The 24,841-nt window shown below is 39.5% G+C and overlaps 1 protein-coding gene across 11 annotated transcripts in view; it reads right to left on the reverse strand.

The window, feature by feature from the left end:
- RNF113A (ring finger protein 113A) overlaps positions 1-24,841 on the reverse strand; it is a 511,139-nt gene that overhangs the window by 311,361 nt on the left and 174,937 nt on the right. The window lies entirely within an intron of this gene.

The following is a 24,841-nucleotide window of genomic DNA, read 5'->3' on the forward strand; positions in this document are numbered from 1 at the left end:
ATAGGGGCGCCTGGGTGGCGCAGTCGGTTAAGCGTCCGACTTCAGCCAGGTCACGATCTCGCGGTCCGTGAGTTCGAGCCCCGCGTCAGGCTCTGGGCTGATGGCTCAGAGCCTGGAGCCTGTTTCCGATTCTGTGTCTCCCTCTCTCTCTCTGCCCCTCCCCCGTTCATGCTCTGTCTCTCTCTGTCCCAAAAATAAATAAAAAAACGTTGAAAAAAAAAAAAATATTCAAACACATCATCGTCTAGGAGATTATTTTCTCCCCTGTCATCTGTTGGCCCTCAAGTATCCTAAGTATCCAGCACATAGTAAGTTGCCAACAGTTACTTTCTGAATGAACAGGAAATCACCTCATAGACCATCCAAGATAGACAGGATCCTTTTTAGTGATTATCAAGTTTCACATGCGTTAAAGTCATAAAAAATCTGGTTTGGGTCAGCAAGTTCAGTACATCGGCCCCATAAAAAAAGTTTGAGGAGAGCCTTTTCCACTGACCTTTTCTTCACATTTAAAACGCCTCTGAATTTGACAGTAGGTATCAAGAGATTTGGAAAAGGTCATGCCTCTTGCCCGAGTAGCTCAGCTTCCAGTTATCTACCCCAAGGAAGTAATAAGAGGTGTGAATAAAGATTTATGTGTGGAGATGTTCATCACAGCACTATTTAGAATATCTGTGGACATACATGTCCAGCCACAGGGTCAATTTTAAATTAACCTGGGATCGGGATACAGCTATGCAATGGCATATCAGTGACCATTAAGTGTGATGTTTTTAGAAGTCTTTTTTAATGGCATAGATGGCATTTCATGATATGATTATAAATGGAAAAATCAGGATACCACGCAATCAATACAATACGGTCCCAAATCTACAGTACAGAGAGAGAGAGAGAGAGAGAGAGAGAGAGCTATAGGGAGACAGAGGCAGATAAAGAGAAAATCAGAAGTTAATATCCCATGATATGAATAGGAGTTACCCCTCAGTTATGAGGTTATGTAATGAGTGATTTTTTTCTTTCATCTTTTTTTATATTTCCCAATTATAATATAATCCCAAATTGTTTTTATAGTTAGAAAAAAGCCAGAATTGTTTAAAGTCTTAGAATTGTTATCTGCTTAAACCAGTTAGTACATCTAATCATGGGGAAAGCAACATATTCTAAGTTTTAGCAGTTTCAATCATATTGATTAAAAATAAGGGTTCCAGCACATCTACTACCACAGAACCTCTACAGTTTCCTTATGCTGTCTTCAAAACTTCTGTGCATTTGCCCAAATATCCAACTCTTTATCATCTGTGTGACAATTAGGAGCTAATAATTACAAAGATTTGCTTGGGAAGGGAAGGGAAGGGGAGGAGAAGCTAAGGGAAGGGGAGGTTCGGAGAGTCAGATCCCAGCTGGAGTTTGCCATTGACTTTGTGGGCAGGTCACCCAACCCCTTCAGGCCTCCTTTGTCTCATCTGAGTTAAACTAGGTGATGTCCAAGTTCTTTTCCAGCTCTAAAGTCCATGAAATAATTGCCTGTTCCTCAGCCCTAGCCATGCTGTCCTAGGAGGTCACCACTGACTAAACTGCATTTGGAATATGGTAGATCTCAATTGCTCCCGACTGTCCAGTAACTCTAAAGGACAAGAGAGGCCAACCACAAACATTCTGGTCATTAAACAGCCTTCCTCCACCTCATCCCCTGGCTTCTGGGCCCAAACAATACAACCTGCTTAGGTTCTGATCTCCCCACAGGGTATAATTTCTAACCTTACCGTATCCACTTTTATCAGAAGGGAAACCAAATATGTCATTGAGAATATGGACCCTCAGCCTTTTCTGGGACAGAGATGCCTTTGAGAACCTACAGAAGAGATTGATTGACTTCTCAGAAAAATGCTCTTTCATATCAATTTTTTCATTTCATGAAGTTACAGAAAGACCAAAGTTCTTAGTGGCCCTTGAATGCAAGGTTAAGAATCCTTGGTTAAGAAAATATTGACCTATTCAATAGAGCCCCCAAATTTTAAAGTATGCATCTTTTTCAATAATAGGGCAATTCTGATGACTAGAAATAACCCATGTAGCTACAGAGGCCCTCCCGGGCCTTGTGACTTGAGAGGAAGGGAAGGTACAGGTATAGCCCAGTAGAAGAGTCTAGAAGGCAATAAGCTTTAGGACTGCAGTGAGGAGCTGGGATCCCAGAAGCTACCCCTGCTCCAGAGCCCATATACAATTCACAATGCTGCAACCATAATCATGACACCCTTATCCTTTACAAGAATTTTAACTACCATCCACGTAGTGTTTACCATGTCCTACACATTACCTCACTTGATCCTTGCCACAACTCTCTATAGTACTACTGTGTTTTCATGGTACTCAATACATACATCTCCATTTTACAGTTGAGGAAACAGTATCAGGGAGGTTAAGAAGCATCTTAACCAAGGTCACAGAACCAGTAAATATCAGGAGTACATATCACACAAGCTCTGCTTACTCTATCCACCTGCTGTTTAAAGCCAACCATTACCAAGCAAGTTTCCTTGCTCAGCCCAGTAACTGGGTTGAGTTAGTTTCTCAAGAAACATTGGTATAAGTTGAACACAAGTGACATGGAGCAGACTTGTAGAAAGTTGGCAACAGGTGGCAGCTGGGTGGCAATAAAGCTTTGATTTCCAGTGTCCCAAAGGTCTGTCTGAAGAAGAAAGTGAGGGGAGCGATTAGCTGGGAGCTGCTGAAAAATAACATCTTTGTTATTTTTCTCATTTCCCTCATTGTTTCCCTGTCTGTTCAAGGCTGTGAGTGAACAGCTACAGCCAGGGGAACTCCATAGCTGTAGGCCATCGCCAAGGCCTTTACTGAAATCCCAGGGCCAGGGAGTCACACAATAGCGCACAGCAAGCTTGGCTCTATGTTCCAAAAACTGGCTGATTCTCTGAACAGAACAGACTCCCTTTGTCCCCTAGTGACCTTACTCGGAATCTTAGAACTTTAGAAGTAGAAAGAATCTCAAATGTTACTTGGTCTAATTCTTTTCTCTTTTTAATCACACTCACCCTTCCCTTACCATAGACTTGACTTTACCAAGGAAGAAATTAAAAACCAGAGACAAGAAATGACTTACTTGAGACTACTGTTCCAAGAGAAGAAATTGAACTCAAATTTACTCTGGGCTGGGAAGTATACTGATATTTTACAATGCATCCCACTTAAACTTATAACCATTCACTAAAGTAGGTATTATTATACCCACTTTATAGATGGAAAAATACTCACAAAGATAATTAACTCACCAAAGTGAAACATACAAACAAATGCTATTTGAACACAGATTAGCCTCAACAGTAAAGCCAAGGCCTTTTTCAAAAAACTCTACTGGCTACTAGAGCTGAGCAAGAAGTTACCCCAGTCATGACATCATAAGGTGTAAGTCCAGGTGTGTTGGTTCCTTTGCACTCTCCTTACCTCTGGTGCTCTGTCTCTCTGTCTCTCTAAGTCCAGAGAATGCACAGCAGACATGATAATGGAGGTCTCACCAAAGTGAGACCTCTTTCATGGGCACAGCAGGGAAAAAGAACAAACACCAGAATCCAAGAAGGGATGATTTTGGGTTCTATATATGCCAGAGTGGATAGAATACATGCCCAAGGGTCAGAAGAGATTAGGTGGTATCTCAAAGATTACAGAATAGGGAGGGGGTGCCTGGGTGGCTCAGTTGGTTGAGCGTCCAACTTTGGCTCAGGTCATGATCTCACAATTTGTGGTTTTGACCCTTGTGTCGGGCTCTGCACTTACAGCTCAGAGCCTGGAGCCTGCTTTAGATTCTGTGTCTCACTCTCTCTCTCTCTTCCCCTCCCCTGCTTGTGCTCTCCCTCTCTCTCTCAAAAATAAACATTTAAAAAATAAACAAAAATAAAAAAAACATTAAAAAATATAAACATAAAAAAACACTAAACATAAAAAGAGTCCAGAATAGTAACAGATGGAGATATAAAACACACACTTTCCTTAGCAACACCATGGTGTCAGCTACCCCCATCTAAAGTAACATCAATGCTTGGAGAAAGAAGGAGATAAAAGGATCTGACAACAAAGAAAAGGAGTCTATCTAAAGAACAAGATTAAGTTTTCTGCATCAGGCAAAATAGTTCAAAGTCAGAATAAAATAAGTTTTAGAAAAATAAAGATGGCACTTTTCGTACTCCTATGTGACTATGAACATTCATAATCTGCTAATTCTCAGGATATTTTTATGGCTCTAACACCAAACAAACATAGTATTATTCTTACAGTTGGGTTAAAGTGATTATTCCATGATGCTACTAATTTGGACATGCTCTACAGAAATCCTGGAAATTATTTAAAACCAGCTTGAAGTAGACTTTAGGTGAAGGAAGGACCAAATAAAGTAGTGTGCCAAATGTCCATTAGAAGGCTTTCCCTTCCACCCTTCTCCCACTACTTGTTATTATATATTTGAGGAGAAAGTGGAACAGAGAGAAGAAAAAGGAAGAGGAGTTCAACAGTAATTTGTTTTCACCTAAATTGGGTGAGGGAGTTGGGGGTGGAGGGGCATGGAATAGTGGGAATAAAGATATTGAAAGAAAAGACAGACTGCACCTCCCATATCCCTCAAGAACTGATTCAGTCCAGAAATATTCTCAGAATCTTTGACCAGGAATACACCTAGTTTTCTTTCTGTCATCTTTAGGAAGGCCAGTGAAATGAAAAGTTCCCCAGAGGAGGACATTCTAGAGTTACCCTCATACCCTCAGCATAGCCTACAGATCTCTACTTACGTCTTCATAAAACTAAGCATTTTAAATGTATACCTGTGATCACTTCATTCATTGTCTTCCCCATTTAAAAATGAGTGACAGTGTTGCTCATCAAAGTGCTCTCAGAAACTAGCACAGCATGTCACATAGAATGTGTTCCACACTGATCTTTTAAATGAATTAATAAATACTATATTTCAGGAATTTGAAAATTCTGGTATTAAACTACACTACACATGAAGTGGAATAATGTTATTTGAAAATAGACTTAACTTGGGGCACCTGGGTGGCTTAGTCGGTTAAGTGTCTGAGTTCAGATCAGATCATGATCTCATGATTCATGAGTTTGAGCCCTGCATTGGGCTCTGTGCTGACAGCTCAGAGCCTGGAGTCTGCTCCATATTCCGTATCTCCCTTTCTCTCTCTGCCCCTCTCCTGCTCACACTGTCTCTCTCTCAAAAATAAATAAACATTTAAAAACATTTTTAAAAAAAGAAAAAGAAAATGGACTGAACTTAGTTAAAAATTTATACTGCATACTCTAGAGCAATTACAAAAAAAAAATTTAAAGAAGTATATGTGCTATGCAAAGAGAGGAGATAAAAGCAAATTATATAAAATCCTCAATTAAAACCAGAGGAAGTAGAAAAATAGGACAGAAAAAGAAAACAAGAAAAAATGCAATTAAAAAAAACACATAAATATGGTAGATATTGGTCCAACTATATCAATAGTCACCTTAAATGTGAATGGCCTAAATACATCAATTAAAAAGACAAAGATTATCAGAGAGGATTAAAAAAAACCCAAGACCCAACTATATGTTGCATACAATAAACCCATTTTAAATATAAAAATAGGTTAAATGCTATAGTCTTTCCTGGCCCTATATTCTCCTACACACATACACACACACACACACACACACACACACACACACACACACACGTGGTAAAATAGAAATAAGAATGAGTTACTTCCTATTCTCAATATACTAGATCCTGTATTCTTACAAGGCATTCTCAAAAAGTTATTGAGACCTCAAATGATCTCATGCCTTCTGTAAGCAGTTCCCTAAATCTGGAGCAAAAATGAAGGAAGTGCTTAACAAACTTGTTGAAGTCTTTCTCTTACATACACAGCCAGGATTTAACGTGCAGTTGAAAATTAGTTACAGTTTCTTAGGACAATGATGAAAGAAAACATGCAAATATAACCCACATGTTAACTTTGATATTTATCTGCTAAAGCCCTGTCAGGTTATCATTTTACACTAAGCAAATGACAACCTCTTTTGTTATGTCGCATAAAGAAAACTGAAATTTTGCTTACCTAAATGGAAATAAGGTTGTTTCCACCTTTTGATGCCCAAATTGGGTAAATTCTCTCCCCCAAACCTATTATTCTTAATAAGTTGCACATTTTTTTTTCTGGAAAAGAAACGGAGATTCTACTTTCTGAACCAAATCATCTACCAACTGAAATAAATTTAAACAATCCACACAGAAAATGCTAGGGGGACCATATAAGCATTTTTAATTCAAACAATGAATACCATATGATTAATAATTTGTCAGTCAATTCCTATTAAACTAGCTAAGCCTTGGTCTTTGCAGTTGAACTCTAATTACATAAAGCAATTACAAAAGATCTGCATGAGAATAATAACTGTTTACAGCAAAATTTGCAAACACAATTCACATGCCGTATCTGTCCACCTGTGTTCTCTTGCCTGTATAGTTTGTTTGTTTAATGATTAGTTGCCAACATACTCAATGAGTAATTTCACATACATACTCTGCTTCCAGACTTCTCTTGAAAAATAGATCTGTTAAATCCACACTTATAATTCAACATGGTAACAATTAACTGAACTAATGGTAGCTGCCCCCTTTGGATAAGACAGGAAATCCCCAATTTGCCACAGTTGCCACCATTCCCTATTGCTTCCCTGACACTGAGACCCAGTGCAGTTGCCATTCATCATTATGCTTCTGCTGCTCTTTTTCCTGTAGTAAAGAACTATTTCTGTATATTTATGTTTCTATCAAAAGTGGGAATAGATTATGAGAGGATATCAAGAGTTTTACATTTTTTATATTATCTGTCTGCTTTAATCATCCACACTCACTGACCAGTCCATATAAGCATTCGAATTTGCAACCTACGTTCTATAAAATAGTAGTGAATAGTTCTAAGCTCTGTAAGTCAAGAGGTACAGGGCAGCAAAAAGCTAAAGTTCATAGAGCTTCATTCATGTAAGAAGAGTTACCAAGAAGATCCCACTCCACATTGGGAGAATGTAAAGGGATTCAAGGTTGATAAACATTTTCTGAAAACTCAAGACCTTCCAGAACACTCTTTGTATTAGTTTCCTAGGACTGCCATAACAAAATGTCACAGATTTGGTTACTTGAACAACAGAAATCCACTTTCTCACAGTTCTGGAGGCTTGAAGTGCAAAACCAAGGTGCCAGGAGAGTTGGCTTCTCCTGAATCCCCTTTCTTTGGCTTGTAGATGCCCACACTCTTGATACTTCTTCACAGGGTCGCCCCTCTGTGCATGAATGCATCGCTGTGTCTTTCTTTGGATGTCCTAATCCCTCTTATAAGAACACTAGTCAGACTAGGTTAAGGCCCACCCTAACAGCCTCATTTTAACATAATTATCTCTTTAAAGGCCCTATCACCAAATACACTCACATTCTGAAGTACTGGAATTAGGACTTCAGTAGATGAATTTTGGAGGGATACAATTTAGTCCATAACAGTCCCTAACTCAGTCTTTGAAGCTAGCATAATCTTTATCTCTTCAAATATTCTCTTCCCACTCCTGCTCCTTCCCCTTCCTTCTTTTTCTTCTCCTCTCTCTGGTACCCTTTCACGGTCTCCGTTTCTCTCCTTCCCTCTCTCTCCCTCTCCCCTCTCCCATTCCAGATTTAAATTATACCTATGTTAAGAATGTTACTATGGTCCCAGAATTCTTGGATAGTCTGTTCTATCTTTGTTTTATTTTCACTTTTTCTCATTGTGTTTCAATCTGGGTAATTTCTATAGACCTAGCCTGAAGTTCACTAATTCTTTCCTCAGCTGTATCAAATCCACTAATGAGTCTAACAAATGCATTTTTCATCTCTGTCATTGTGTTTTACATTTCTAGTATTTCCATTTGATATTTTCTATAGTTTTCATCTCCCTGCTAAAATTACCCATGCAATCTTGCATGCTGTCTGCCTTTTCTATGAAACTCTTTAAAATATTATTTATATTTATTTTAAATCTTTTTCAGGCAATTCCAACATATGTGCCACATTTGAGCCTGCATTTGATGACTGTTTTGCCTTTTGGAGCTATATTATTTTTGTCTTGCCTTTTCATATGCTTTATAACCATTTCTGTATCCCTAGCAAAAACCAGAAGTCTAACATAAATTTGGTATCAAAATCTGAAAGGACCATTAAAAAAAAAACATTATGGCTATCACTAAATAAAATATTGGAAAAAAATTTTAAATGTATAAAAAGGATAATAAATCATGACTACATTGGGTTTAATCCCTCAGTACAAATGGTTTAACATTAGAAAAATGAATTTTAAAAAATTAATTAACATAAACCATCACACTAAGAGATTAAAAAGAGAAAAATAACCTAATTATCTCAGTAGTTGCGAAAAAAAACATTTGATAAAGTTCAAAACGCTGTAATGATGTTAAAGTAAAAACTCTTAATAAAAGAGACAGGAAAAGAGGAAATGAGGGACATTTTTAAAAATAATTTTTAAATAATAATTTAAAAATACATGTAATACATATATGCATAAACATACATGCATGTATATATTATAATACATATGCACACATATAATAAAATAGAACACTTAAGAGTGAAATGTTGAATTTATTTCCTCTGTGATTGAAAATAAGACAAAGATGCTCACTATCACCAATTTTATTCACTGATGTACTAAAGGTCCTAGACAGTACAGTAAAGAAAAAAACATAAAGGTTAGAAAAAGCCAAACTTTTTTTCAGATATAAAATTAGAAGTCAGTTTATCAAGGTTGTTTGAAACAAAATTAACACATAAAAACTTGAATTTTTATGTACCAACAATAATTACTTAGAAAGTATAATTTTTTAAAATATAATTTACAAAACATATGGATTATTTGGAATGAATTTAACAAAAGAATAAAAGATCTCTACGGAGAAAATAATAAAATTGTTTTTAAAGAGATTTTAGTGTAATAGAAAAAGTATATTAAAAGGCTGGAAAACTCAATGTTATAGAAATGTCTATTCTTCCCAAACTGATCTATAGACTCAACAGAATAAATCTCAACAGTTTAGCATTTATTCTATTGAATAAAGAATCAAAATCCCAATAGTTTGTGTGTGAGAGAGGGAAAGAGGGAGTGAGAGAGAGAGAATGTATATGTGTTTGTGTTTTAAAACTTGAACACTGATTCTAAACTTCATGTGGAAATATTAATTTCTATTAATGTTAATATAATTAATATTCTTGACCAAGACATACATGAAGAAGAAGAAAATTGGGAAACCTTATCTTACTAATTATTCAAACTTATCATAAAGCTATAATGATTAAAAAGCATGGTCTAGGCTCTGAGGTGGAAAAATTTATAGATTAATTGAAACAAAATAGAGAACCCAGAAATTGAACAATACCTATCTGGACAACTGATGTACAGTGAGAGTTGGCATTGCAGATTAATAGTAAAAGTCTAAAATACCAAAATCTGTGTTGGAACAATCGGGTATTCATTTGGAACATAAAATAAAATTTACTTTTACCTATGCTTATATAAAAATCAATTCTGGGTATTTAATTCTAAACATCTACATGTGACAGCAAAAAAGTGAGATTTTAGAAGATAATATTTTCTTGGGGTACAGAAGGATTTTTTAAGCAAGTCACAAAAAGCAAACTCTGTAATAAAAAAGATGGATGTTTGACTATACTAAAATTAAGAACCTCTGTCCATCAAAAGTCACCATAAATATGGCAAGAAGATAGCCTCAATGAGGATAAAACATTTGCAATTCACGTACCTAAAAAAGGACTGCAATCCAGACTACAGAATAATTTCTGAAAATTGCAGAAGGGAGGGTGGGATGAAGAGACAGAGGAGCAGAGGACAGAGAAAAGGGAAAAAAGAAAAAGAAAAAATAGACAAAAGACATTAACTTGAAAAAAGGAAATCGGAGTAGTCAATAGCATATGAGAATGTGCTCAGCCTTACTAGTAATCAAAGAAATACGGATTAAAAGCACAATAAGCTATCGTTATACTTTCAGCAGATTTGAAAAAATTATGAATTTGACAATACCAACTGTTGGTGAGAACGTGGATGCAATGTCACATTTCATATACCACTGGTAGAGGTATATATTTCTACAACTATTTTGGAAAACGTTTAGCAATACCTAAAAAAGTTGAATATGTGAACTCATTATGACCAAGCAATTCTAGACAACATATACATCAGAGAAACTCTTGCCTCAGAGGATAAATGTACCAATCATTTGGATAGCATTGCCTAAAACTGGACACAACCCAAAAGTACATCAAAAGTAGAATGGAAAAAATAAATTGTGGTGTATTCATAAAGTAAAATAATATACCACAATAAAACAGAGTAAACATCAATAACATGTGTCAATGAATTTCACAAACAGAACTGAGGGGGGAATAGTAAGTGACAACAGGAGATTTACAGCATGATTCCATTTTTATTAAGTTCAAAAAGAAAAGGAAATACAATGCAATTTTATGATGTATGTATTAGTGGTAACACTATACAGTATACAAAGGAAATTATTATCACAATAGAATAATAATTATGTTTGAAGCCTAAAAGAGGGGGGCTATGTCAGAAAGGAGCACAAAGGAAGTTTCTAGAAAACTAGCAATGTTTTATTTCATAACCTAGGTAGAGGGGTCAAGGGTGTTTGCTTGATTATGATTTTAATAGATATATTTAATCCATCTTTTGAATGTGTGACAATTTCTTAAATCAAGTTATCATCTTCAGAAGTCCACAACTATCTATAGAAGTCAGAGAAGTAAAAATTCTAAAGGGAGAATATTGCTAGATAAATTAAGACATATCCATGTCGATATGCTATATCCTATATAGTATACACAACACATGTGGCTATACTAAAAAGAATGGCAACTTAAGTTGCCATTTAAGTGGCAACTTAAAAGAATAAGGTAGATCTAATTGAACTCATATGGATATATATCCAAGAGGTACACTAAAGGAAAATAACAAGTTGTAAAAATTCCATTTATGAAAAATTTTAAATACAAAAAAACCCCACAAAATCATCGATATACTCTTTTATGTATACATATGAATTTATAAACTTATAGAATGAATTCAGGAAAAAGCACAAACCTGGTGATAGTAGTTAACTCCAGAAGGAACTGACATAGGGTAGAGGGGATGTGGGGTGGGGCAAATGTAAAGAATTCTAGAGAGAATTTTACCTAACAATTATTACTTGCCTTTTTTATAAGGGATATAGTCCTAAAGCAATTGTTCCCTTTGTTGAAAGTCTAGGACTTCCACTTTTGCCAATGAAGGATTAACTATTATGGGAAATGTCTTCCCTGTGCACACAGCTGAAAATCAGACTACATATATGAAACAATGGTATTCAGACATTGGACAACAGATAGCATAGGACTGTGCTCTGAGAGAGCAAGGTAAAAAAATACAAATGGTAAATTGGACTCCTTCAAACTGAACATGTTTGATCTTCAAAATAGACTATTAAGGGGGAGTCTGGGTGGCTCAGTTGGTTAAGCATCCAACTTTGGGCTCAGGTCATGGTCTCATGGTTCGTGAGTTCGAGTTTAGCATCACAATCTGTACTGATAGCTCAGAACCTGGAGCCTGCTTCAGATTCTGTATCTCCCTCTCTCTCTGCCCCACTCCTGCTCGCTCTCTCTCTCTCTCTCTCTCTCAAAAATAAATAAACATTAAAATATTTAAAAATAAATAAGTAAAATATTAAGAAAACAAAAAGACAAACCACAAAATGGAAGAAAATATTTGCAAAATATGTATCTGATGAAGGGCTTGTATCCAGGGCATATCAAAAAATACAGCTCAATAGTAAAAATACAAACAACTTGATTTTTCAAATAAATAAAAGATTTTATCAAATACTTCACCAAAGAAAATATATGGGTGGCAAACAGGCACATAAAAAAATTCTCAATGTCATTGGTCATTAGAGAAATGTGACTTAAAACCACAATAAGACACCACTCTAGTTTCCCTGTAATGGCTAGAATTTAAAAGACTGATAATACCTAGAGTTGGTGAAAATGTAGAGTAATTGGAACTCTCGTATGAGAGTGGTGGTGGGAATGCAAAATGGCACTGCCACTTTGGAAAACATTTTGGCATACTACTACCTCGCAATTCTACTCATAGTTATTTGCCCAAGAGAAATGAAAACATTTTTCCATACAATGTTTTGTTATGCAAATGTTCGTAGCTGCTTTATTTATAATAGTCAAGAACTGCAAATAAATCAACTGGTGAATGGATAAGCATATTATGGTAGATACACAGTGGAATACTACCCAGCAATAAAAAAAATTAATACTACACGCAACAACATTCGTGACTCTTAAAAGCAGTTTGCTAAGTGAAAAAAAAAAAAAAAGAAAAAAAGAAACAAACAACTACATAATATAGTTGGGCAGAGAAGGAATGAGTTCTTCCTCCTCCCACCTTTTGTTCTATTCAGACCCTCAATGAATTGGATGGTGCCCACCCACATCAGGGAACACAACATGCTTTACTGAATCCAATTCAAATGCCAATCTTTTTGTTGTTGTTGTTGTTTATTTATTTTGGGACACAGAGAGAGAGCACATGCAGGTGAAGGGCAGAGAGAAGGAGAGACAGAATCCCACGCAGGCTCCACACCATCAGCGCAGAGCCTGATGCTATGCTCGAACTCACAAACCACCTGAGCTGAGATCAAGAGTCAGGTTGATCACTTAAACGACTGAGTCACCCAGGAGTGCCTGTGAGGGTGTTTCTAATTAAGACTGGCATTCGGGGGCACCTGGGTGCCTCAGTCATTTAAGTGACTGACTCTTGATCTCAGCTCCGGTCATGATCTCACGGTTCATGAGTGTTTCGTGAGTTTGAGTCCCGCACTGGACTCTGCATGGACAGCTCAGAGCCTGCTTGGGATTCTCTCTCTCCATCTCTCTCTCTCTGCCCCTTCCCTGCTTGCTTTCTCTCTCTCGAAATAAATAAAACTTAAAAAAAGAAACACCATCACAGACACACGCAGAAATAATGGTTAGACAAGTATCTACACACCCCATGATCCAAACAGACATACAAAATTAACTATCACACCTTCCCTAAATCTTCCAACCCATTTGTCTGGGTTAGAAATCCTTCTTTTGATCATCCATTGCACTCTGAGAATACCACCATCATTATGAGTAAAACAAGTAAATCTTGGCTGAACTACCCCAATTTTCTGAGACCCCCTCCTCCCAATTTCTCTGCTCCAGAAGTCCCTGATGCTTCTTCCTGAGGTTAATTCTGTTCCTCTAGCATCAGTGTGTGCCAGGCCTCTCCCAGCCTTGTAAAGTTCAGGGCCTGCCATGTGTTATGGTCTCAGCTATTCCCTTCCTCCTGTGCTTCTGGAAAAAGGATCAGAGGAGATTTGGACCCCAGATGCTGAAAGAGCAGGGAAGGTGGTCTACCACTCTGGCTCAGCTTGCTCTTCATTTCTTTTGTTCTTCTCAAGTATCTAAAAACAACTTCAGATGCATCTTCTACTCGCATGGGAGGCTGTTCTCTTGCCAATACCCACTAATAAGTCTGGACAAGACATCCATGCCCAGGTCCATGCTTGGCATCTGACATAACTTTACATTATAATCATCAAGAAACATTTGCCCCTTGCCAACCTTAGGTTACATTACAAAACCTCTCCCAGCTTGATACCGCAACAAGCCCGGTTATCCTCTCCCAGTTCTGGAATCCTCTAAGCAAATGGTGTGAGGAAAAGAAAACACTGCCATACACCTAACACTTAATGCCATGACTGTTTATTTTAATGTCATTCCCACAAGGCAACATGATGGCAAGCACCAAGCTTTGTTCACAAGTCTTGTTCACTCCCAGTGCCTCACACAGTATTTGCTACATGGTAGATGTCTTATAGTTGGCTTGAACTGGAAGAATACTACAAGAGTATGATTTACTCCATGCACAGGTCTTAAAGCAAGTCCATGAAAAGATGAGTACAGAAAGGCTTCACACATTCACCAACGCATCTCCTTCAAATATTACATGAGGCACCAAGAATGCCCTGATGGTTTGGCGTAACACCAAATCTGTACAGAAGGCACCAGTTTCAATTTTCACGGTAGGACTTAATTTGTCCAAAAAAAAAAAAAAGGGGGGGGGGGAGATAAACGTAGCAGAAATGAGTACTGTTCACAAAAGATGAGGGAACAGGACAGTGGTTGGTAGAGAGACACAACGTTGAGAAAAAAGAACTGATAATCTCCATTCTACATGATCCCCATTCTCCCCTCTCTCTAGGCTTTGAATTCATTCAAGAAGCAGACTGGTTTCTGCCCTTCCTGACTTCACAGGCTCAATCTCTGTGAGGGCTTCTTTTGCAAGTGCTTCAGTCCTCTGGCAGACATACCAATGAAGTTCTACTGTGGTTCAATTTCTGTCATCCCCTGCACGAATACCCTCCAGCCTTCTTCCACACCATAGGAATGAAAAGCACATCAGTGAGAAAGTTACTGGAAGGAATGAAATTCCATGCCCATTTGGCAGCCTTGTGATTCAGTGGTATCAGCAGCCATTCACCTTTGGCTGTGGGCATCATGCACAATGATGCTCCCACAAGCCACCGCTGCAGTGCCCACAGTGCACTTCACAGCAATAGCCTTCACAATATAATCAGACTACCACAGTCAAAAGGCAGGGAACCCAACTCACCGAAATGCATTCCCCTCTCCTCTCTATCCTTCTAGCCTACTTTCTTCTCAAAATCTCCAGCTTTCAGTGCAGTCTCATCCCACAGATCTTCTCTCAGGGAAGATGAGAGGAAGGCAACCCCCCCCCCATCTCTGTTTTTGAAATGACTCCAGGAGTGCCAGATGTACAGAGTTTTCCAGAAGGGTGTTGGAGGAGAGTGCAGTGCATTGAAAGCACCAAGGCTCCCTGATTATGCAAGGAAGATGAGAGCCCCTCTATTCATCACCTCGAGGTAGACTATTAAATCTCTGGAAGCCTTCCACACGGTTTAGTAACGGAGATCCATTATGCCCTCCCTCAGGTTCCACTGAACACCAGCAAACAAACATATGGTGAGTAAGTTCTAATGGAGTTCCACACCACATGCAGGCTCTGTGCAGAGCTCTGTGCTAGGGGGAAGCTGGCCCCAAGCAGCCTTTGATGGCAGCTTCTCTGAGTGGTTTCTGCCACAGGATTTTCCTGTTTTCACCATGTATGGATGGGAGGTACTGGGAATTTGTTCTATTTTCTAGTAAAGCACTTGGCACAGAGTGTAGGCACCTTCTTCTGTCCCCATCTCTTAAAGGAACTAATTAGCTGACCTTGGGCAAGTCATTTGGTCCCCCAAAGCCTCAGTCTTCTCCTTAAAAGAGTCAGACAATACCAATCCTATTTCACAGGTGTTGCAATAATGAAACACCTCAATGGACATAACTATGTTTTGGAAAGCATTTCAGATTCATACAATTATCACAATCCTCCTCCTGGATTTTCTGTCTCCAGCCCATGCCTATAAGCTTCATTTGATACAGGAGACAACTAAATTCTCCTAAGGAAGGTTAAAAATAAAGCAACAAAACTAGAGTATTGAGTATACTGATACCAAGAAGGGGAAAAAAAACTCTGACAACTACTCACAGATTAGCTCTAGAGCCACTTCCTTTTCAGAAGGTATCCTTTTAAAAACAAAAACCTATCTTCTCCCTTTGTCCTCCCTCTCCCCCACTCCAAAACACATGATTATGGAGTGAGAGCCATAATGATCAACTGAAGAAATTTAGATAAATTTGGCTTTTCATTAACTGCAGCTGTTGCTTCTTTCAGTGCCTTAATGAAATTTATCATTTGAACGTGCCGGCTGAGAAGCATTGCTTGACTCTTCTTTTGCCTTCAATCGTTAATTCTAACAATATGAATTCAATTTCTATAGTTAGCCTTGGAAAAAAAAATCCCTTTCCTCTCCTTTCAGGTTGTTCTTATTGAAAAGTTATGCTTTCAGATCAGTTCTCTCCCTCGCTCCCTCCCTCTCCCTCTCCCTCTTTCTCTCTCTCTCTCTCTCTCTCTCTCTCTCTCTCTCTCTCTCACACACACACACACACACACACACACACACACACACTTGCATACATGTGTGCCACTATCAACAGACTACTATTCAAACTCAAATCCAGCTCCCGTGCTCTAAAATGACAAATCTAAAACCCAAAGCCTCTCTCTCACTGCAGCTCTGATTCCCCAGCTGATCACTACACCTATCCATGCCCTTCCTGAGAACAGTGTTGAATTTGGTCTCCAAATTCAAACACGCAGAAGGAAGCCCTCCCAAACTCAATGAGATTTCCAGCTCCGGTGCACAAAAAGTTTCATAATTCCACATGACTTGTCTGTGAATGAGCTGTGCGGTGATAAATGACCTCCAAATAATATTGGCTTATTTAAATTAAACTATTATTCATTTACACAGAATGATGACTCATGATTATTTGGATAGAAAAAAAAAATGAAGTAGGAGGAGATAGCCCCAGACCTCACATTTCCCATTAACGCTCTAAGAGTAATATGATGCTAGTCTTTACGTGGTTGTTCATTATTCTTAGAACTTTAGTTACCATCTTAATTATTACATTGTTTCCCTTGGAAGAAAAGGAGGAATAGATAGACTGCATTTTCTCTTTCCATATCATGATGAATTAAATGTCAGGAATAATTAAATACAACAAGGTGGTAGCCACCAATTGATGCTGACATCTTTTCAAAAAAACCCACCCAGGAAAGAAGAAAATAGAAACATCTTAGCATCTCTGTGTCCTTCCTGACACTATTTACGTAGGCAGGAATCCCAACATATTAAACTAAAAGGTAAAAAAAGAGCAGAGTGACTGCAAACTAGTAATTATACTGTGATTGGAATGAAAGTGTTCAGAAGAAGACACAGATATTGTAACATTTACCCAAGTAGAAGAAGCAGGGGGTTTACTCCTGTGCATTCTGGCAAATGGAAACAACAGAGAATGGATCATTTCAGAGAATTCAGAAACAAGATGGGGCCATTTTCCAAAGTCTCCATTCTGATTTTTTTAATAAAAGTGGGCAAGGAAGCAAAGGAGATGTCACTGGCTAATTTATCAATAATTGATAAAAAGGTTCTACTTCTAGTTCTCTTTAAGAGCTAATACATGGCTGAGCAAGATCTCAAGTAGATGGAACTGAGCAATGCTCACTGAAACACTAAAATCTTTTATGAAAATCAAGAAAGCAAGGTCAGTACTGTTCTGATGGACTCTGAAGTTCAAGTTCACTTTGAAGTGCTTATGCCAGTCACTTTTAGGGCATTTCACACACTGTGGCAAGAAAACACATCTTCACAGCACCCATCAGTGATTTCATTCCAGCCAAATGTTAGCCACGGTGGGAGTAGAAAATCTTTTAGACAAATGATACCCTAGAAAATGTATTATCCTCTAAGGCTCCCAACATTCAGTGAAAAGCAGTTCTCAGTTTTCATGTGTTTACCACAAGAGTCTCAGTTCTCACACTACTGAATGATAATGAGTATCTTCACAGCATTATGACCGCACATGTCCCATCTTATTTCATTTTGTGGATCTTCTGTCTCTCTGCAGCCCACTCTTCCTTAATAGTAAGAAACTGAGTTTTGATTCTATATTCCCTTGGTCATTTTCCTTCAATACCATGTGTTTTGGGTAGCCAGTCATTCACCCACAGGTCAAAGATGAAGTAAACAGACAAACCCAAATGCCCTGCCAAGCAGAACAACCAGGGCTGGGCCAGGTGCCTTCAGCTCTTCCACAGGAAGTTGGGATACAGTGTCTTGAGCTATGAGAGAGCCTGACAAGAACAGAAAATGCAACCCAGTCATCCCAGTTGCAAAATACATGTCAAATTCTTAAGCATCAATGCAAAAGCTTCCTTTTCTTTTCCTTTGAAGAGCCACCTATTAAACCCTTGACCACAAGATGTGCCCTGGAAGCCTGGAGCACTTCAGCAACCCTGACACATAATGCTTCTCTAGGATATAGCTTATGTTGAAGACTGCTCTAAAGGACTTGGAGTGGAAGGCCAGCACTACAGCTCTCCTGGAGGCATTAGAATTCCTCTTCTTTGCTCCCCAATGAGTGCACAGAACCCCAGAAACTCCAGCCCACAAAAACCTATGTGGCAGCATAGTAGTTGGGTTCTAAGAGGGGTCCATTCCATTTCCTTCCATCCCAAGCACCACCTTTCCACCCCTGCTCTGTGCTCTCCCCATCTCTGAATGAGGGTGAAGAGTTAGAACAGAGACCCAAAAGACAGGATCCAAAAAATAGCTTTCCCCATCTTATAACATAAACTTTTTGAGAGAATACTGCCACCATTCCACACCTGGATTAAAAAAAAAATTAAAAATGCCAATCATGGTGAGCACTGAGTAATGTATAGAATTGTCCAGTCAACATGTTGTACACTTAAAACTAGTGTAACATGGTATGACAATTATATTTCAATCTTTTATAAAAAGGCAGTTGAAGAAGGAGAAAGAGCTTGGCCAAAGACCCAGAGGAGGCCCTTGTGACCCTCCAGGCTGGCCTTGACCTCTGGGTTGGTGGGATACAGTGGACATCCTCATGTGGCCATTCCCTTGTAAGCTTCCTTGCGACAGCTCTCACTACCCATTGTTCCCTTTCCAATCTTCTGGCTGAGTGATATTGTTTTGGGGAGAGAGACAGAGAGAGAGAGAGACAGAGAGAGAGAGAGAGAGAGACAGAGAGAGAGAGAATGTGTGAGCAGGGGAGGGGCAGAGAGAGAGGGAGAGGGAGAGAGAGAGAATCCCAAGCAGGGTCCACATCCCCCGACGCAGGGCTTGAACTCCTTTGAGATCATGACCTGAGCCCAAATCAAGAGTTGAACATTCAACCAACTCAGCCACCCAGGCTCCCCTGGCTGAGTGATATTTTAAGGCTCCTCCTCTTCAACTGTGAAATGTTTCTGTGGTTGCCCATCACCTAGGGGAGGCTGACGTGGCATAATCAAGCTATTGCTGCCTCTGCACTGCCCCCACACTCAACTTCTGAAATGGCTCCCAGTGGTCCCTACCTCCTGGTATTCACACTCTTGTGTAATTCCTCCCTTTGAGTGTGGGCTGGACCTAGTGACTTCTAATGAACAGAACAGGGCAAAAGCCACTGAAGAAGTGACTAGGTTATAAAAGAAATGTCTCTCTCTGTCTCTCTCTCTTGCTTGCTCAAAGCAAACTGACATGTTGAAAGCTGCCCTGTGGAGAGGCTCATGTGGCAGGGAACTGATGATGGCTTCTGGCCAACACCCAGTGAGGAACTGAGGCCCTCTGTCAAGCAGCCTGCAAGGAAGGAATCCTGCCCACAACCATGATTAAGCTTAGCGTGGATCATTCCCCAGCACCAGTGGACACCTTTACTGCAGCCTTAGACCCTGCTAAGCCACAATTGATTCTTGACTCACAGAAACGAAGATAATAGATATTGTTGTTTTATGCTGCTAAGGTTTGTGGTAATTTGTTACAAACCAAAATAGATAATGAGTACAGATTGAGGTATCAAGACAGGCACAGTAAAAGAATAAATAAATACCAAAACAAATGCCAATAGTTCCTATATATGTTACCACATGAGACAATACTATTATCATAGTATCACCTCAGTGCCTTGCTGAGAAATACCTATTCAACATTGCTGCCCGTGAGTCTACAGTAAATCAATCAGTAAATAGGTAAAAGGTATAAATAGTGTATATACAGTAAAAGGTATAAAATGCTTTGTAGCACAAGTTCAGATTCAGTGCCATAGTTCAAATTCCTGACCACCAAACAAAATTGCAAAGGGACCAGCAATCCCATCAGACCACTTTCCTGAGGCACTCTAGCCACTTTGGAGAAACAGGCCTTCCATCCACTTTACTAACTCATAAGCAAGCAATCAAGAATTTTGCATATTTCTATCCATCTTCTTTTTTTAAATTTTTTAAAAATGTTCATTTATTTTTTTTAGTTTTTAAGGTTTATTTATTTTAGAGAGAAAGAGAGCAGGGGAGGGGCAGAGAGAGAGAGGCAGACACAGAATCTGAAGCAGGCTCCAGGCTCCAAGCTGTCAGCACAGAGCCTGATGTGGGGCTCGAACTCAAGAACTGCAAGATCATAACCTGAGCCAAAGTCAGACATTTAACCAATTGAGCCACCCAGGTGCCCCAAAATGTTCATTTATTTTTGAGGGAGAGACAGAGTGTGAGTTGGGGAGGGGCAGAAAGAGAGGGAGACACAGAACTGAAGCAGGCTCCAGACTCTGAGCTGTCAGCACAGAGCCCTACAACAGCTCAAACTCACGAACCGCGAGATATTGACCTGAGCCAAAGTCGGACCCTTAACCAACTGAACCACCCAGGCGCCCCACTTCTATCCATTTTCTCAATGAGAATTATGACTCATAACTACAGTGGGGCTGAAGAAATAATGTACTCAATGAATCCTTAGTAAGTCCCCAAAATGTGCAAGGCAGTGTGCAGGCACCAAGGATATACTGATAAAATGGACCAAGCCGCTTGCCCTCAGGTATTTTGCCATTTACTCCTTGCAGTCTCACGAGGTCTACAGCAACACCATTTAACGAGTGAAGAAAGGTTAAAAAAAAAAAACACCTTATTTAAGCCCCCCAAATAGAAATGGATAAAGCCAGCACTGAAATCCAGGTCTGCTGTCTCCAGACCACTGCTCTTTCCCAGAGATCTCACTGTCCCCTGAGTTAATGAGGAGTGAATGCCTTATTGGCTTCTTGCCTATTGTTAGAAAAATGGTAGGGGACCATCTTGGATACCAATCTAGCCCATTCAGTTAAGGGCTGGAGCATTGTCAGTGGGAAGGGGGACCTCCTGTTGGTCTCACTAATAGCACATGGTCATGTGCTGACACTAGAAGGACCAAGCGTGTGACTGGGCACACGCTTGTCACCTGCGATGAACAAAAGGAGTGTGGAAAAAAAATTGAAAAAGAATTGATAGCTGAAAAGTAAAAAGACACCAAGGTAATAAGGTAAGAATTTCGTTAGATTTCTTTACATGTGTTGTAGAGCTTAGTATTATTTTTATTCTGAATTACATATGGGAAGGAGGACACTAAAATCTTTGCATGCCAAGGCCTCTAAAATTCTTAATCTGACCTGAGAGGGACTCTTAGAAAGTTCTGCTCTTATGCCCAAAACAGAAGCCACACATCTGAGCTTCCTGCCCTTATTATCACCATTTAACACTGGTAACTGTAGCACACAATATAGTAAAATGACTTAGCCAGTCACATAGAAAAGGCTACTTGAAGCCCAGAAGCTGAAGTTTCTTGCCCAGCCCACCCCCAGACCTGTTCTCTTCCTCCCTCCCCAAGGGTAACGAGGATTAAGTGCCATCGAGAATATGAAAATTGGGAATGCCACCACCAAGATGGCAAAGTAGGAGACGCCAGCCTCTGTCTCCCAATAAAGATCAACACTTAGATAGCTATCCATGAACAAAGTGCTCTGAGAGAGTTCACTTCAAATTCAGTAACACAGCAGAAAAACAACAAACAAACAAACAAACAACCCAAGAACAACTGCATAAAACCTGAAGGAAAAACAGTTTCGTTGTGCCTGCACCATTCCATACTCAGGGCTGGCATTGGTCAGTGCCAGGAGAGAACTCCCCAGCTACAAAGAGTTCCTCTCACCAGGAAAGAGAGAGTGGGGTGAGCAACCAGCTTCCCCAGGCTTCCAGGACACTGCGCAAAGGACCCACTTCAGTCTCACCCCACCCAGAGACCAGCAAAGCTGAGACTTACAAAGACAGCTAGGAAGAGGAAGAAGAGTAAGGGCTGCCAGTTATCAGTCATGCAGTGGGAGCAACCAAGGTTCCCAGGGACCTGCTCTGCAGAGGACCCCAGCAGCCTCTGCCACTGAGAAGACAATCACCAGCACAGCAGCCAGAACCCCCTGCAGATTTTAACAGTTTTCTCCCCACAGGTATTCCCATTTGCAAGTACCAGCCACCTGAGACCCTCCTCGCTTATTCCCATCCCTGCCCCCCAGCAGAGTCTGGAATACACACCAGCAGCCAAATCAGGCACCTGTGGTTGCACAAGTAAAAGACATAAGCCTAGGTGCCTACAGCTCACCCCTACCATCATGTGTACTCTTAGGGCTAGCCCCTCCAGCTGCGCACTTGCACACCACCAGACCGGTTGCCATTACTAGACCGTACTGCCATGTGCACACTTGTGAGGAGAGCCTACAGACATAAAAGTGCACACCAACAGCCAGAGCACTTGCAGCTGCTCATAGGCCTGGATCCAGCCCTGTCTGCCCTCACTGGCCTACACAACTAAGCTCACCTGCAGCTAGACACTCCAGCTGTGCACCTGCACACTCCTGGCCTGACTCCAGTCACCAGCCTCCACTGCCAGGCATGCATGCATGGGGAGACACTGCAATCACAAGGATGTACATCAATAGCAAAGGCCCTCACAGCTGAAAGTGTGCCCACAGATGGCCCAGGCTCTTGCTGCTGACCTTGGCCACCACCATTACTAGTGCGTATACAACCAGCCTCTGCTGCTACATAGGTACCTGTAGCTGGGCGCTGCAGCTGAGAATGTACACACCATGGTCTCTGGCCACCACTGCTGTCTGCCCTGGTTCCTAGCCACCAGACCTGGAGATGCCACGGACACCAACATCCCTTGCAGCCACTGCAGACCCCTGCCACAATTAACAAGGACTACATAGTAGTTGATGTGGACCTCAGTGGCCTGAGCCAAAGAGACATCATGCACCGCCCCCCTCCCCCGGACTAGAGGCCAAGATATACCTCTGCATTTGACAACCTACCTCACTAGACCTGGGGTCAAAGCATGCTGCAGAGTGCTACAGATAAGTCTTTCCTAACATAGTCAGTCCATAAATTATGGAAGAAATCAATGCTTCTCCAAATGCACAGCCACCTATACACAAGGCTATAGAAATCATAAGAAATCAGGGAAACATGACACCATCAAAGTACATAGTAAACTTCTAGTAACTGAGCACAAAGCAACAGTGATACATGAACTGTCCTACAAAGAATTCAAAATAATTGCTCTAAAGATGTTCAGAGAGCTACAAGAAAACAGAGATAAGCAATTTAGCAAAATCAGGAAAACAATACAAGAACAAAATGAGAAATTCAACAAAGAGATTGAAAACATAAAAAAAGAACCAAATAGATACTTTGGAGCTGAAGAACATCATGACTGCACGGAAAAATTCAACAGAGTTCAGCTCAGTGAGCTCAAAGACCAATCATTCAAAGTTATCCAACCAGAAGAGCAAAAAGAAAACAAAAGAAGAAGAAGAAGAAGAAGAAGAAGAAGAAGAAGAAGAAGAAGAAAAACGAAGAAGGCCTATTTGAATGAGAAGGAGAAGAAAAGAAGAAAGGGGCATAAACTTTATTTATAGAAATAATAATGGCTGAGAAATTCCCAAACCTGGGGAGAGATTTGGATATCCAAGTTCAGAAAGCTAATTAGTTATATGTCATAATTTCAATCCAAAACAATATTCTCCAAGACACACTATAAGAAAACTGCCTAAAATCAAAGACAAAGAGAGTAAAAACAGTAACAGAAAATAAATTTATCTCATACAAGGCTATCAGCATATTTCTCAGAAGAAACCATGCACACCGGGAGATGTGTGTGTGTGTGTGTGTGTGTGTGTGTGTGTGTGCACCCAACACTGGAGAACTTAAATATATTTAGAAAATATAGATCTGGATACAGTGATAGGCAACAATACAATAATAGTAGAGACTAAAATACCCTACTTTCAATACAGATCATTCACAATCTGATTATAGAAAATCAATAAGGAAATATTAGGCTTAAACTATACACCTATAAGATATATATAAAACATCCTATAAAGCAACAGCAGAATACACATTCTTCTCAAGAGCACATGAAACATTTTCCAGAATAGATCATATGTTGGGTTATAAAACAAGTCATCTCTCTCTCTCTCATATATATATGTAGTGTGTATATATAGTATATATATATATATATATATATATATATATATATATATATACTATATATACTATATGTATATGGTACATATATATACTAAATACATATATATATGAGAGAAAGAGAGATTTAATAAATATATATATATATGAGAGAGAGACAGAGAGAGAATGAGCAGGGGAGGGGCAGAGAGGAAAAGGAAGAAAGAGAATCCCAAGCAGGCTCTGTGCTGTCAGTGCAGAGCCCCATGCAGGGCTCAATATCATGAACTGTGAGATCATGACCTGAGCCAAAATCAAAAGTCAGAAGTTTGACTGAGCCACCCAGGTGCCCCAAAGTTGCAAAAAAAGTCTGAAATTTAAGGAGATTGAAGTCATACCAAGTATCTTTTTGACCACAGTGGTATGAAACTAGAAATCAATAATAGTAGGAAATCTGGAACACTGACAAATATTTGGAAAGTAAACAATACACTCCCGAACAACCAATAGTTAAATGATAAAGGAAAAAAATTAAAAGGGAAATCAAAAAATTCTTGAGGCAAACAAAAATGGACACACAGCCTACCAAAACTTAAGAGATGCAGCAAAAGTTGTTCTAAAAGGGAAGTTTATAGCAACAAATGCCTACATTTAAAAAAAGAAAGATCTCAAATAAACAACATAACTTTCATCTAAAGGAA

Source organism: Panthera leo, chromosome A3 (genome assembly GCF_018350215.1).
Source record: "Panthera leo isolate Ple1 chromosome A3, P.leo_Ple1_pat1.1, whole genome shotgun sequence".
Lineage (NCBI taxonomy): Eukaryota > Metazoa > Chordata > Mammalia > Carnivora > Felidae > Panthera > Panthera leo.